The sequence below is a fragment of the Manis javanica genome, chromosome 16, assembly GCF_040802235.1.
Source record: "Manis javanica isolate MJ-LG chromosome 16, MJ_LKY, whole genome shotgun sequence".
Taxonomy (NCBI): domain Eukaryota; kingdom Metazoa; phylum Chordata; class Mammalia; order Pholidota; family Manidae; genus Manis; species Manis javanica.
The window spans coordinates 59937178-59954375 of record NC_133171.1 but is presented as its reverse complement, the minus strand read 5'-3'; positions in this window follow the sequence as shown (position 1 = coordinate 59954375).

Sequence of the window (17198 nt, the reverse complement as noted above, 5' to 3'; positions counted from 1 at the left end):
CAGCACAATCTCTAAGCACAAAACATGTCTACTTAGCAAAACATTAAGATTTAGGTTACCACAAAGATTCTCAGGCTGTTTGTAGGTATACACACTGTGACACACTGTAATATATTAACACACTATTATTAAGAAGTTTACTTGCTACACTTATTTACTTTACTCATTCCTAACAACTATGTTCACAAAACTTTTACTAAACAATGGACAAAGTCAAGTCCATCTTAAAGCATTTTTTCTTGAAAGATTTAACAGATAACATCAACTTCATTGACTTTGGGCAAATTTAGGCAGCTGATAACCAAAAGGACATGTCCATTTTAGTTCAATTTAAATTAGCATTAATGCTTAATATCTTCTATTAGAATTTTCTGGAAGTTTTAGAATGCCCAATTTTCACAAGCGTTTGTCTTTAAATCAATTTTTATTAATACCATATAGAGGTAGAAAGATATTTTTCATTTACACACTTAGACACACAAACGTATAGATTGAGACGTAATGACTACAGTTAGCAACACTTTTCAAAAAAGAACATACACACTGACAGATAAACTGATACAAAGATTTGAGTTACTAATATTCAATTGCCTTCTTTTTAGCTTACTTGATTAAAAGTATCTCAATTTTCAAGAATATACTCTAAGGATGAGTAGTTTACATAACTGGGTTTAGATGGCCCCAGACTAAAAGGACTGATGAAGGCTCTGAACTGATAGGGACTGTGTGTGTCCAGGGGGCAGGAAATGAAACGCAAGTACAATTCTAGCACCAGTTATTTAAAAATCAGACTGTCTTGCAGAAGATATATTTCTTTCATTTCAGGAAGTCTAGTTTAAAAATCTCCCAATTTTTGAAAATAATTATGAACCCAATGAGAATAGATTTTCACCCAAAAAATTTTAGAAAACAAATACCATATTGTAGTCTAAGGGATTTTTGACCATTTCCCTTCTTTGCATCAAAATATATTTAGCTGCATAATCTTATTATATTGTATACTTCTCTCAGGGGCCAAGCCTTTCTAATCAGAGACAAGACTGGTAGCCGATGTTAATCATCTTTTAAGTGGCTAGCAGATACTCAGACACATTTTATGAGATAAAGAGTACAGCATTGAGTTAGGAATAAGAGCAATCTCTTACCTTGTGGTGGTGGGCATCAGGTTCCGTGAAACTGATGAAGTTAGAAGAGAGTTAGAAATGTCCCCTGCCTCACTCAGAGGCCAGGGCGGCCTGAAAAAGCAGGCTGGAAGTCAGAGATAGTCACTCCCCATGGATACCCAGTCAGGCTGTCGGGGTCTGATTCCAGATACATGGACCTTTGAGAAGCCGCTGAAGTGTAGCCTCAGCCAAGACTCGCGCAGTTGCCCACAGCTTTACTCAGTCCCTCGCATCCAAGGAGATGCCGTGGAAAGGGAATCCTGGCCTCCACTCAGGTGACTTTCCCGGTTCCCAAGGGAGATGGGCGATCCACTGAGGGAGACGCAGGGGAACCTGTCACTTGAGACTTTGAGAACGGCAGCTGGGCTAGTCCCATTTAAATGGCTGATGAGCACCCAATGTTGTGTGCCATAGATGGCTTCCTTCTACAAGGACAGTGAAAGAAAAGGCAGGCTTGGATGCTGATACTCACCTCTGATGTTATCTCAGGCGAGCACCCCAAAATGATGCTAGGGTTCCTGGTATTGAAACAATAGCAAGGGCAGTTAGGTCACAGAAACTGTTTTAGTCTTGTTTGTTCTGTTCTTGATCACTTATAAGGAATTACAGGAAAAATAATCAAGTCATATATGATTATACATTTGAGTGCTATACTTGATTTATATATTAATCCCACAAGTTGTATTAACTATGTTTTCATATTATATGTGTTTTTCAGAGGAGTTCTCTGACTCACCTCTCATGCCACCATCTTTAAGCCTCTCTCATCTGGATGCCTTTTATTTCCTTGTGTTATCTGATTGCCGTGGCTAGGACCTCCAGAACTATGTTGAATAGAAGTGGGGACAGTGGGCATCCTCATCTTGTTCCAGATATTAAAGGAAAAGCTTTCAGCCTCTCACTGTTAAGTATGATCTTGGCTGTGGGTTTGTCATATATGGCCTTTATTATGTTTAGGTACTTGCCCTCTATACCCATTTTGTTGAGAGTTTTTATCATGAATGGATGTTGAATTTTGTCAAATGCTTTTCTACCATCTATGGAGATGATCATGTGGTCTTTGTCTTTCTTTTTGTTGATGTGGTGGATGATGTTAATGGATTTTCTAATATTGTATCATCCTTGCATCCCTGGAATAAATCCTACTGGATCACGATAGCTGATCTTTTGGATGTATTTTTTAAATATGTTTGCTAATATTTTGTTGACTATTTTGGCATCTATGTTCATCAGGGATATTGGTCTGTAATTTTCTTTTTTTGGTCGGGTCTTTGCCTGTTTTTTGTATAAGAGTGATGCTGACCTCATAGAATGAGTTTGGAAGTATTCCCTTCTCTACTGCTTTTTGGAGAACTTTAAGGAGGATAGGTATTAAGTCTTCACTAAATGTCTGATAAAATTCAGCAGTGAAACCATCTGGTTAAGGAGTTTTGTTCTTAGGAAGCTTTTCAATTACCAATTTAATTTCGTTGCTGGTAATTGGTCTGCTCAGATTTTCTGTTTATGCCTGGGCCAGCCTTGGAAGATTGTGTTTTTCTAGAAAGTTGTTCATTTCTTCTAGGTTATCCAGTTTGCTAGCAATAATTTTTCATAGTATTCTCTCATAATTTCTTGTATTTCTGTGGTGTCTGTAGTGATTTTTCCTTTCTCATTTCTGATTGTTTATGTGTGTAGGCCCTCTTTTTTTCTTGGAAAGTCTGGCTACGAGTTTATCTATTTTGTTTTCTCCAAGAACCAGCTCCTGCTTTCATTGATTCTATTATTTTATTTTTCTCAATTTTATTTATTTCTGTTCTAATCTTTATTATGTCCCTCCTTCTACTGACTTTGAGCCTCATTTGTTCTTCTTTTTCTAGTTTCATTAATTGTGAGTTTAGATTGTTCATATGGGATTGTTCTTCTTTCCTGAGGTAGGCCTGTATTGCAATATACATCCTTCGCTGCATCCCACAGATTTTCTGGTGTTGAATTATTGTTGTCATTTGTCTCCATATATTGCCTGATCTCTGTTTTATTTGGTCATTGATCCATTGGTTATTTAGGAGCATGCTGTTAAGTCACCATGTGTTTCTGGGCTTTTTCATTTCCTTAGCAAAATTTATTTCTAGTTTCATACCTTTCTGGTCTGAGAAGCTGGTTAGTACAATTTCAGTCTTTTTGAATTTACTGAGGCTCTTTCTCTGGCCTAATGTAATATACGATCTCTTCCTGAGAATGTTCCATGTGCACATGAGAAGAATGTGTATCCTGCTGCTTTTGGGTGGAGTGTTCTTTAGATGTCTGTTAGGTCCATCTCTTCTAATGTGTTGTTCCATGCCTTTGTCTCCTTACTTATTTTCTGTGTGGTTGATCTGTCCTTTGGAGGGAGTGGAGTGTTGAAGTCTCATAAAATGAGTGCATTGCATTCGATTTCCCCTTTCAATTCTGTTAGTATTTGTTTCACATATGTAGGTGCTCCTGTGTTGGGTGCATAGATATTTATAAAGGGTATATTACTTGTTGGACTGACCCCTTTATCATTATGTAAAGTCTTTCTTTGTCTCTTATGACTTTGTTTTGAAGTCTATTTGGTCTGATACAAGTACTGCAACTCCTGCTTTTTTCTCCCTATTAGTTGCATGAAATATCTTTTTCCATCCCTTCACTCTTAGTTTGTATATGACTTTGGGTTTGGCATCAGTCTCTTGCAGGCATTATACAGACAGATCTTGTTTTTTATCCATTCAGTGGCCCTATGTCTTTTGATTGGTGCATTCAGTACATTTCAGGATGATTATTGACACATATGTACTTATTGCCATTGCAGGCTTTAGATTTGTGGTTACCAAAGTTTCAAGGGTAACTTCCTAACTTTCTAACAGTCTGACTTAACTCACTTAGCATGGTATTATAAACACAGTCTAAAGGTTCTTTTTTTTCTTCTCGTTTTTCTTCCTCCTCCATTGTTTATATATTAGTTATCATATTCTGTAATCTTTGTCTATCCTTTGACTGACTATGGAGGTAGTTGATTTAATTTTGCATTTGCTTAATAATCAATTGTTCTACTTTCTTTACTGTGGTTTTATTTCCTCTGGTGGCAGCTATTTAGCCTTAGGAACACTTCCATCTATAGCAGTCCCTCCAAAATACCCTGTAGAGAAGTTTTGTGGCAGGTAAATTCTCTCAGCTCTTGCTTATCTAAAAATTATTTAATCCCTCCTTCAAATTTAAATGATAACCTTGCCAGATAGAGTATTCTTGGTTCAAGGCCCTCCTGTTTCATTGCACTTAATATATCATGCCAGTCCTTTCTGGCCTATAAGGTTTCTGCTGAGAAGTCTGATGACTGCATATCACCCTGGGTGGTCTTGGAGCTGTGTAGCCAGCAGGGGATTGGAGCACTTGAAGATCCTGAAAGTACACAACCAGCTTGGCAGAGTATGCCCAGACAATTTAGTCTACCTGTACTTTCTCCTGAGTAGTAGGCTCTGTGCAATCCTTGCTCCTTTCGCAGCCCTCTTGCTGTTAGGAAGTCTCTCAGACTGCCCACCCAGGGCAACTGGATATGGATCCCTGCTTTCCTCAAGCAGCTGGAATCTCAGTCTCTCCAGGTATTCTGCCTGTCTTAGCTTTCCAATCCCACTAGTCACCAGAGCACCATGTAATGTAGTTGTGTGCTCCCAGATCACATCTTCAGGGCTAGGTGTTCAGCAGTCCCATGCCTCCACTCCCTCCCTGCTCCATTTCTCTTCCTCCCACCCATGAGTTGCAGTGGGGTAGAGCTTGGGTTCCCAGGTCATGGATTTTGGTATATTACCCTGTTCCATGAGGTCCATTATTTTCTCCAGGTGTATGCAGTCTGACACAGCCTTCTTTCCTTTTGCTCTTTCAGGATTAGTTGTATTAATGATACTTTCATGTTATACGTGGTTTTAGGAGTATGTCTCTGTCTCACCTCTCATGCTGCCCTCCTCCATTCTTTATATATGAGGTATCATATTCTGTAATCTTTTTCTTTCCCTCAACTGACTTTAAGGGTAGTTGATTTAATTTTCCATCTGTTTAGTAATTAATCATTCCACTTTCTTTACTGTGCATTTATTTCCTCTGGTGACAGCTATTTAGCCTTAGGAACACTTCCATCTATAGCAGTCCCTCCAAAATACACTGTAAAGATGGTTTGTGGGAGGTAAATTCTCTCAGCTTTTGCTTACCTGGAATTTGTTTAATCCCTCCTTCAAATTTAAATAGAATCTTACTGACTAGAGTATTATTGGTTCAATGCCCTTCTGTTTCATTGCATTAAATATATCGTGCCACTCCCTTCCAGCCTGTAAGGTTTCTGTTGAAAAATCTGATGATAGCCTGATGGGTTTTCCTTTAAATGTGATCTTTTTTCTCTCTCTAGCTGCTTTTAACAGTCTGTCCTCATCCTTGATCTTTGCCTTTTTAATTATTATGTCTTGGTGTTGTCTACCTTGGGTCCCTTGTGTTGGGAGATCTGTGCACTTCCATGGCCTGAGAGACTATCTCCTTACCCAGATTGGGGAAGTTTTTGGCAATTACTTCCTCAAAGACATTTTCTATCCCTTTTCCTCTCTACTTCTTTTTCTGGTACCCCTATAATGAGAATAGTGCTCCATTTGGATTGGTCACACAATTCTCCCAATATTCTTTCATTCCTAGAGATCCTTTTCTCTCTGTGCCTCAGCTTCTTAGTATTCCTCTTTACTAATTTGTATTCCATTCACTCTTTTCTACTACATTTAATCTGCTTTTAAAGCCCTACATTTTTAAAAATCCATACATCAATTTATTAATTCATACACTGAACACTTTTTTTATATCATTAATGTACAATTACTTGAACAACATTATGGTTAGGAGACTCTCTGCATTATCAAGATCCCCCCACATACCCCATTACAATCACTGCCCATCAGCATAGTAAGATGCTGTAGAATCACTATTTGTATTCTCTATATATACTTCCTTTCCCATGTTCCCCCCACACCACTATATTATGTGTGCTAATTGTAATGCCCCTTTTTCCCCCCTATCCTTCCCTCCCCACCCATCATCCCCAGTCCCTTTCCCTTTGGTAACTGTTAGTCCATTCTTGGGTTCTGTGAGTCAGCTGCTGTTTTGTTCCTTCAGTTTTTTCTTTGTTCTTATACTCCATGGATGATTGAAATCCTTTGATACTTGTCTTTCTCCACCTGGCTTATTTCACTGAGCATAATACCCTCTAGCTCCATCCATGTTGTTGCAAATGGTAGGATTTGTTTTCTTCTTGTGGCTGAATAATATTCCATTGTGTATACTTACCACATCTTCTTTATCCATTTATCTACTGATGGATACATAGGTTGCTTCCATTTCTTGGCTGTTTTAAATAGTGCTGTGATAAACATAGGGGTGCATGTATCTTTTCCAAACTGGGATCCTGCATTCTTGGGATAAATTCCTAGGAGTGGAATTCCTGGGTCAAATAGTATTTCTATTTTGAGATTTTTGTGGAACTTCTATACTGCTTTCCACAATGGCTGAACTAGTTTACATTCCCACCAGCAGTGTAGGAGGGTTCCCCTTTCTCCACATCCTCACCAACATTTGTTGTTGTTTGTCTTTTGTATGTTGGCCATCATGACTGGTGTGAGGTGATATCTCATTGTGGTTTTAATTTGCATTTCTCTGATAATTAACGATGTGGAGCATCCTTTCATGTGCCTGTTGGCCATCTGAATTTCTTCTTTGGAGAAGTGTCTGTTCAGCTCCTCTGCCCATTTTTTAATTGGCTTGTTTGCTTTTTGTTTGTTGAGGTACGTGAGCTCTTTATATACTTTGGATGTTAATCCTGTATCAGATATGTCATTTATGAATATATTCTCCCATACTGTAGGATATATTTTTGTTCTACTAATGGTGTCCTTTGCTGTACAGAAGCTTTTTAGTTTGATATAGTCCCACTTGTTCATTTTTGCTTTTGTTTTCCTTGCCCAGGGAGATATGTTCATGAAATTGCTGCTCATGTTTATGTCCAAGATATTTTTGCCTATATTTTTCTCTAAGAGTTTTATGGTTTCATGACTTACATTCAGGTCTTTGATCCATTTTTAGTTTACTGTCATGTATGGAGTTAGACAATGATCCAGTTTCATTCTCTTACATGTAGCTTTCCAGTTTTGCCAACACCAGCTGTTGAAGAGACTGTTATTCCCCCCTTGTATATCCACAGCTCCTTTAACATATATTAATTGACCATATATACTTAGGTTTATATCTGGGCTCTCTATTCTGTTCCACTGGGCAATGTGTCTGTTTTTGTGCCAGTACCAAATTGTCTTGATTACTACAGCTTTGTAGTAGAGCTTGAAATCAGAGAGCATAATTCCCCCTGCTTTATTTTTCCTTCTCAGGATTGCTTTGGCTATTTGGGGTCTTTTGTTATTCCATATGAATTCTTAAACTATTTCCTCTAGTTCATTGAAGAATGTTGCAGGTATTTTGATAGGGATTACATTTAACCTATACATTGCTTTAGGCATGATGGCCATTTTGACAATATTAATTCTTCCTACCCAAGAGTATGGGATAAATTTCATTTATTAGTGTCTTCTTTAATTTCTCTTAAGAGTGTCTTGTAGTTTCCAGGGCATACATCTTTCACTTCCTTGTTTAGGTTTATTCCTATGTATTTTCTTATTTTTGATGCAGTTGTGAATGGAATTGTTTTCATGATTTCTTTTTCTGTTAGTTCATCATTAGTCTATAGGACTGCAACAGATTTCTGCATATTAATTTTGTATGCTGCAACTTTGCTGAATTCAGATATTAGATTCACAGTTTTGGAGTGGGTTCTGTAGGAGTTTCTATGTACGATATCATGTCATCTGCAAACAGGGACAGTTTAACTTCTTCCTTGCCAATCTGGATGCTGTTTATTTCCTCCTGTTGTCTGATTGCCATGCACAGTCTCTCCAGAACTATGTTGAATAAAAGTGGAGAGAGTGGGCATCCTTGTCTTGTTCCCGATATTAAAAGAAGAGCTTTCAGCTTTTCACTGCTAGGTATGATGTTGGCTGTGGGTTTGTCATATATGGCCTCTATTATGTTGAGGTACTTGCCCTCTACACACATTTTGTTGAGAGTTTTTATCATGAATGGATGTTGAATTTTGTCAAATGCTTTCTCAGCATCTATGGAGATGACCATGTGGTTTTTGTCCTTTTTATTGATGTGGTGGATGATGTTGATTGATTTTCAAATGTTGTACCATCCTTGCATCCTTGGGATGAATCCCAGTTGACAATAATGGATGATCTTTTTGATGTGTGTTTGAATTCGGTTTGCTAATATTTTTGAGTATTTTTGCATCTATGTTCATCAGGCATATTGGTCTGTAATTTTATTTTTTTGTGGTGTCTTTGTCTGTTTTTGGTATTACAGTGATGCTGGACTCCTAGAATGAGTTTGGAAGTATTCCCTAGTCCTACTTTTTGGAAAAGTTTAAGGAGGATGGGTATTAGTTCTTCACTAAATATTTGATAAAATTCAGCAGTGAAACCATCTAATCCAGGTGTTTTGTTCTTAGGTAGTTTTTTGATTACCAATTCAATTCCTTTGCTGGTAATTGGTCAATTCAGGTTTTCTATTTCTTTCTGGGTCATCCTTGGAAGTTTGCCATGCAAACTTTTCTAGAATGTTGTGTGTTTCTTCTAGGTTATCCAGTTTGTTAGCTCATAGTTTTCCATAGTATTCTCTACTAATTCTTTGTATTTCTGTGGGGTCCATCATGATTTTTCCTTTCTAATTTCTGATTCTGTTTATGTGTGTGGATTCTCTTTTTTTCTTTGTAAGTCTGGCTAGTGGTTTATTTATTTTGTTTGTTTTCTCAAAGAACCAGCTCCTGCTTTCATTGATTCTTTCTATTTTATTCTTCTCAATTTTATTTATTTCTGCTGTAATCTTTATTATGTCCCTCCTTCTACTGACTTTGGGCTTCATTTTTTCTTCCTTTTCTAGTTTCATTCATTGTGAGTTAAGACTGTTCATTTTGGATTGTTCTTTCCTTAGGTAGGACTGTATTGCAATACATTTCCCTCTTTGCACGTCCTTTGCTGCATCCCACAGATTTTGCAGTGTTCGATTGTTGTTTTCATTTGTCTCCATATATTACTTGATCTCTGTTTTTATTTGGTCTTTGATCCATTGGTTGTTTAGGAGTATGTTATTATGCTTCCATGTGTTTGTGGGCTTTTTCATTTTCTTTGTGTAATTTATTTCTAGCTTCATACCTTTGTGATCTGAGAAGCTGGTTGGTTGGTATAATTTCAATCTTTATTAATTTACCAGGGCTCTTTATGTGGCCTAGTATGTGACCTATTCTTGAAAATGTTCCATGTGCACTTGAAAAGAATGTGTACCCTGTTGCGTTTGGATGGAGTGTTCTGTACATGTCCATTAGGTCCATCTCTTCTAATATGTTGTACAGTGCCTCTGTCTCTTTACTTATTTTCTGTCTGGTAGATCTGTCCTTTGGAGCGAGTGGTGTGTTGAAATCTCTTAAAATGAATGCATTGCATTCTATTTCCCCCTTTAATTCTGTTAGTATTTGTCTCACATATGTAGGTGATCCTGTGTTGGGTGCATAGATATTTATAATACTTATATCCTCTTGTTGGACTGACCCCTTTATCTTTATGTAATGTCCTTGTCTCTTGTTACTTTCTTTGTTTTGAAGTCTATTTTGTCTGATACAAGTACTGCAACTCCTGCTTTTTTCTCACTATTAGTTGCATATAATATATCTTTCCATCCCTTTACTTTCAGTCTGTGTATGTCTCTGGGTTTGAAGCGAGCCTCTTGTAGACAGCATATAGGTGAGTCTTGTTTTTTTTTATCCATTCAGTAATTCTGTGTCTTCTGATTGGTGCATTCAGACCATTTACATTTAGGGTGATTATTGATAGGTGTGTACTTATTGCCTTTGCAGGCTTTAGATTAGTGGTTACCAAAGGTTCAAGGGTAATTCTCATACTATCTAACAGTCTAGTTTAACTCACTTCATATACTATTACAAACACAGCCTAAAGGTTCTTTTTTTTTTCTTCCTCCTCCATTCTTTGTGTGTTATGAATCATATTCTGTACTCTTTGTCTATCCCTTGGGTGATATCTATTTAGTCTTAAGAATACTTCCAACTATAGTAGTCCCTCCAATACGCACCGTAGAGGTGGTTTGTGGGAGGTAAATTCTCTCAGCTTTTGCTTATCTGAAAATTGTTTAGTCCCTCCTTCACATTGAAATAATAACCTTGACAGGTATAGTATTCTTGGTTCAAGTCCCTTCTGCTTCATTGCATTAAATATAGCATGCCAGATAATAAGAACTAAGATAGCAGCATGAGTAGAGCAGCGAAAATCTCCTCCCAAAACCATACATATTTTTGAAAATACAACAAACACAACTATTCCTATAAGAGAGAACAGGAGACACAGGACAACAGCCAGACTACATCTACACCTGCAAGAACCCAGCATATCATGAAGGGGGTAAGACACAAGCCGCAGCCCGGCGGGACCCGAGCGCCCCTCACCTCAGCTCCCAGTGGGAGGAGAAGAGTTGGAGCAGGGAAGGAGAGGGAGCCCAGGACTGCTAAACACCCATTCCTAGCCATACGCACTGAGAACACAGACACACAGTGTGTGAGGTGCTGGATACTAGGGATACAGGACAGTAAGAACTGTGAAAGGGTACCCCAAGCCAGTGCACCCAGGACAAAGAAAAGTGAGTGCTTTTTGAAAGTGTTAAAGGGACAGGGACCCCAAAGCTGGACGGAAGCATCCTGGGACACTTAGCCTAGCACCTGGGAATCCCAGGGAACACCAGGCGCCCTAACCCTTGGGCAGCAGCACAGCTCTGAGGCCCCTCACAGCGATAAACAGCCTCCCGCCCATTCCCACTCTGATGAGACTCCTCCATATTGGAGCAGCAGCCTGAGGCAGGCCACACCCACAGCAACCACAGAGCTCCACAGTGGCCAGGCAAGAATCAGAGGCCCCATCTACACGCAGCTGCCCAGCAAAAGCCACTAGAGGTCGCTGTTCTCCCAGTAGAGGAAGGCCACGAACCAGCAAGAAGGGACTTTCTCTTAGCCAACACAGCTCCCCAGAAATATCTCCATCACCATGAAAAGGGAGAAGAATTTGATACAGACCAAGATCACAGAGGCAAACCCTGAGAAGGAGATAGACCTAACAAATCTCCCTGAAAAAAGAATTCAAAATAAAGCTCATAACCATGCTGATGGAGCTGCAGAGAAATATACAAGAGCTAAGTGATGATGTCTGGAAGGAGATTACAGAAATGAAACAATCTCTGGAAGGATTTATAAGCAGAATGGATAAGATGCAAGAGGCCATTGATGGAATAGAAACCAGAGAACAGGAATGCATAGAAGCTGACACAGAGAGAGATAAAAGGATCTCCAGGAATGAAACAATATTAGGAGAACTGTGTGACCAATCCAAAAGGAACAATATCTGCATTATAGGGGAACCAGAAGAAGAAGAGAGAGAAAAAGGGATAGAAAGTGTATTTGAAGAAATAACTTCTGAAAACTTCCCCAAACTGGGGAAGGAAATAATCAGTCAGACCATGGAAGTACACAGAACCCCCAACACAAGGGACCCAAGGAGGACAACACCAAGACACATAATAATTAAAATAACAAAGATCAAGGAAAAGGACAGAGTTTTAAAGGTAGCTAGAGAGAAGAAAAAGGTCACCTACAAAGGAAAACCCATCAGGCTATCATCAGAATTCTCAACAGAAACCTTACAGGCCAGAAGAGAATGGCATGATATATTTAATACAATGAATGAGAAAGGCCTTGAACCAAGAATACTGTATCCAGCATGACTATCATTTAAATATGAAGTAGGGATTAAACAATTCCCAGATAAGCAAAAGTTGAGGGAATTTGCCTCCCATAAACCACCTCTACAGGGTATTTTAGAGGGACTGCTCTAGATAGGAGCATGCCAAAGACTAAATAGATGCCACCAGAGAAAATAAAATCACAGCAAAGAAAGCAGACCAACCAAATACTAACTAAAGGCAAAAAATAAAACCAGCTACCCACAAAAGCAGTTAAAGGAAATACAAAAGAGCACAGAATGAAACAACCAACACATAAAGAATGGAGGAGAAGGAATAAAAAGGGAGAAAAATAATCACCAGACATTGTTTAAAATAGCTCAATAAGCGAGTTAAGTTAGACAGTAAGATACCAAAGAAGATAACCTTGAACCTTTGGTAATTACGAATCTAAAGCCTGCAATGGCAATAAGTACATATCTTTCAATAATCACCCTAAATGTAAATGGACTGACTGCACCAATCAAAAGACACAGAGTAATAGAATGGATAAAAAAGCAAGACCCATGTCTATGCTGCTTACAAGAGACTCACCTCAAACCCAAAGACATATACAGACTAAAAGCCAAGGGATGGAAAAATATATTTCATGCAAACAACAGGGAGAAAAAAGCAGGTGTTGCAGTAGTATCAGACAAAATAGACCTCAAAACAAAGAAAGTAACAAAAGATAAAGAAGGACATTACATAATGATAAAGGGCTCAGTCCAACAAGAGGATATAAAAAATTATAAATATATATGCACCCAACACAGGAGCACCAACATATGTGAAACAAATACTAACAGAACTTAAGGAAGAAAGAGAATGCAATGCATTCATTTTGGGAGACTTCAACACACCACTCACTCCAAAGGATAGATCCACCGGACAGAAAATAAGTAAGGACAAAGAGGCACTGAACAACACACTAGAACAGATGGACCTAATAGACATCTGTAGAACTCTATATCCAATAGCCACTATTTACAATAGCCAAGAAATGGAAGCAACCTAAGTGTCCATCAGTAGATGAATGGATAAAGAAGATGTGGTACATATACACAATGGAATATTATTCAGCCATAAGAAGAAAACAAATCCGACCATCTGCAACAACATGGATGGTGCTAGAGGGTATAAATAAGCCAGGCAGAGAAAGACAAACACCAAATGATTTCACTCATATGTGGAGCATAGGAACAAAGAAAGACTGAAGGAACAAAACAGTAGCAGAATCACAGAACCTAAGAATGAACTAACAGTTACCAAAGGGAAAGGGACTGGGGAGAATGGGAGGGAAGGGAGGGATAAGCGTGGGGAAAAAGAAAGGGGATATTATGATTAGCATGTATAATGTGGGGGAGAGGCTGTGCAACACAGAGAAGACAAGTAGTGATTCTACAGCATCTTACTATGCTGATGGACAGTACTGTAATGGGGTTTGTGGGGGGGACTAGGTGAAGGGGGGATCCAAGTAAACATAATGTTCTTCATGTAATTGTAGATTAATGACAAAATATATATATCATGCCAGTCCCTTCTGGCCTGTAAGGTTTCTGCTGTGAAGTCTGATGATAGCCTGATGGGTTTTCCTTTCTATGTGATCTTTTTTCTCTCTCTAGCTGCTTTTAAAAATCTGTCTTTATCCTTGATCTTTGCCATTTCAATTATTATATGTCTTAATGTTGTCTTCCTTGGGTCACTTATGTTGGGGTCTGTGTACCTCCATGGCCTGAGAAACTATATCCTTTCTCAGATTGGGGAAGTTTTCAGTGATTACCTCCTCAATGACACTTTCTAACACTTTTTCTCTCTCTTCTTCTTCTGGAACCCCTATAATGTGAATATTGTTCCTTTTAGATTGGTCACACAGTTCTCTCAATATTCTTTCATTCTTGGAGATCCTTGTTGCTCTCTGTGTCTCAGCTTCTTTGTATTCCTCTTCTCTAATTTCTATTCCATTTACCATCTCTTCTACTACATTCTAATCTGCTTTTAAATCCCTCCATTGTACGTTTCATTTCAGATACGGAATTTCTTAATAATTGAATCTCTGACTTAAATTCATTTCTGAGTTCTTGAATATTTTGCTGTGCCTCCATATGCATGTTTATAATTTTTGTCTTGAAGTCTCTTTCAGGAAGAGTGGTGAGTTCACTTTCATTTGGCCCTTTTTCTGGGGTTTGTGAGATTTCGGTCTGAACCATGTTCTTTTGACATTTCATATTTCTGTGTGGTGCACACTAGTGTCCAGAAGCTCCAGTCTCTGGAGCTGCTCAGCCCCTAGAGTGAAACTGGGTGGGAGCGGAGCTGGTGCCTCAGGGGAAGAAAGATCTGTTTTCTGATTCCCATCTGCGGTGCCTGTTTCCAGTGTTAGAGCCAGTGGGCCGAGCACACAGGTGTGAGCCTCTGTGCACCTCCTCTCTAGCTGTTGTAGGCGGGGCCTCCCCCTGGCTGGCCTGACGCCAACACAGTAACTGCCGGTTTGTGAACCAGTGCTGGCAGGCTCAGAACAAGGTGCAGCAGGCTGCATGTCTCAGTGGGGGGCTTTGGAGCTGAGCAGCCACCCAGGGGGATGGAGCACCCGAAGCTCCTCTAAGTTCCCAACAAGCTGGGCAGAGAGCACCCAGATAACCTTGTCTAGCTCTCCCCTCCCCCGCGCAGCAAGCTCCATGCAAACCCCGCCCCTTCAGCAGCCCTGTAGCTACTAGGAAGCCTCACAGACTGCCTGCCATTCCTCTAACACGGAGCGACTGGGTGTGGATCCCCTCCTCCACAAACAGCCGGAATCCTAGTCTTTCAAGCACTCCCCCTGCCGGAGCTCCCCATAGTCCAGAGCACCATACAATATAGGTTTCTGCTCACAAAGCATATCTCCAGGGCTAGGTGTTCAGCAGTCCCTGCTCCCCACTCTGTTTCTCTTCCATCGGTGAGCTGCCTTGGGGGAAGGGCTTGGGGCCCACCAGATCACGGCTTTGGTACGTTACCCTGTTCTGTGAGGCCTGTTCTTTTCTCCAGGTGTATGTAATCTGGCGCAGTCTTCTTTCCTGTTGCTCTTTCAGGATTAGTTGTATTAATTATATTTTCGTATTATATGTGGTTTTGGGAGGAGGCCTCTGTCTCACCTCTCACACTGCCATCTTTAATCCTCAGGACTGAGTTTTAGGAACACAGAGAGCTGGGTTAGGGAAGCCAGTACTTCAGTGGAAAAGGACAGCCTGTGGGCACACAAAATTCAGAGGAGGCTTGGGAATGTAAAAGCTGCCCTTGTATGGCCAGTGATGAGTGCAAGAACCAAGCAACTTGAACTAGCTGTTCTTGAACAGTGGGTCAGAGTCCAGACCAGCAGCAGCTCCTGAGTCTCAGCAGCTCAGGGAGGAGTTTGGTGGTGCCTTTGGAGCACGTCAAGGGAAATGTGCTAGGACAGGAAGCCGGGGAGGTCATGTTCAGACTGAGTGAACAGCAAGGCTACTTGGAGGAAGTAACATTAAAGCCAAAACCTGGAGGGTCAAAGGAACCAACCAGGGGAGTGGAAAAGAGTCGTGGGGAAGGGCCCGGAGTGTGCAGAGGCCCAGGAACTGGGATGAGCTTGATAATGGTTTGAGCTTACAGCAAGGGCCAGACACACAGGGCTTTACAATGTAGCCTTGACAGGAAGTTGAGATGTGGTTCTAGGTGCAATGGGAGGCCACTGGTGCTGTTTACACAGGAGGGTGAATTCATCTGGTTTTCATTTTTACAAAATTGCTCTGGCTGCTGAATAGAAAATAGTAGGTAGAGGGAGACAGGGAAGAGACCAGGAGAAGAATTAGATATAGATATTGCCTTGGAAAGGAGATACCCTTTTCCCCCTAAGGAAAGAAGATAATCTGATATTTTCCAGTGCAGGGAAGGGGAGGTGTGTTCATATTGGATGGAGCTCACTCTAAGGAGTTTTGTTGCCAGAAAATCAAGAACTAGGACGTTTGCCAAGCTGCAGGAAAAGTTAAGTTGGTGCTAACTATTTGTACTGGGCGAAGATAGTAGGACTTTTTAATTTTTCAACATTAGGTTTACTCCATGGGATCCGGAATGAGAAATACAATAATGATTCAGAATTGGAGATCTAACTGGTGCATCTGGGGAAGCGTTAACAGAGAATGAAGCTGAAAGGGCATTTGGGGGGAGAAAATGGAAGCAAAACATAAGAACAGACCAACTGAAACAGGAGGAGGTATGGTGGGATACCTGCAGGGCTTGAAAAAACAGAAATGGGTCAGCAGGTGTGGTGAAATGGAGGATGCTCAGCCTTCCTGCCAAAATAAATATCTTAGGTAACAGGATTTTCATAGAGAATTTGGCAAATGACTGAACTCATCTTTATATTAAAATAGAACAAAATTTTTAACTGTTTAAAGGTTCTTGTGGCCTGTGGCTGGTGATGAAGCAGGTGGTAGATAGAATCAGAAGAAAAGAAACACAGAAGTTGAAGAATGACCTGGTAAGTCTTGACCTGTCCATTTTTTTTCTTTTGATCTGTGTACTTGACTTGCATTTCTCCTCTTAGCTTGGTCCTTAGATTACCTGCTCCTCTCAGAGTCTCTCCCAAGTGCACAGAGCAACAATAGGCCAACTGACTGAACTCCTGCCTCGGAAGACAAAGCAGAGGGAAGGTAGATTAGTCCCGTTGTAATCCTAAATGAGGCCTGTGAAATGTAGGAAGTTGTTGCCCTCATGTGGCCAATGCCGGGAACAACAGCCAAGAAACGTGTTCTAAGGCAGAGACTTCTCAGGGTTTCCCGATCAGCAAGCGCTTGGGAATTTAGAGCTGCGAATCTCAGGATCAATCCCAGACATGCTGAATCAGAAAATGTGCTGGGCCTCACCCCGCAAGTCTTTTAGCAAGCCCTTCAGGTGACCCCGACGAGTGCTGAAAGGTTGAAAATCACTGTTCAACAACCCACTCCCCAATAACCCCATCTTCCCTCTCCTCTGAGAATAGCAGAACTTCCTATTATTCCTACCCTCTCCGTGTTGTGGTCTCCAAAACCTGTCTACTGCAGAATCTTACTCCATCAGCCAGGCCCCCAATTTAATACTTCTCCCTAAGAACTGACACCTGTAGCTGCAGGCTTGGTTTTCCCCTGCAAG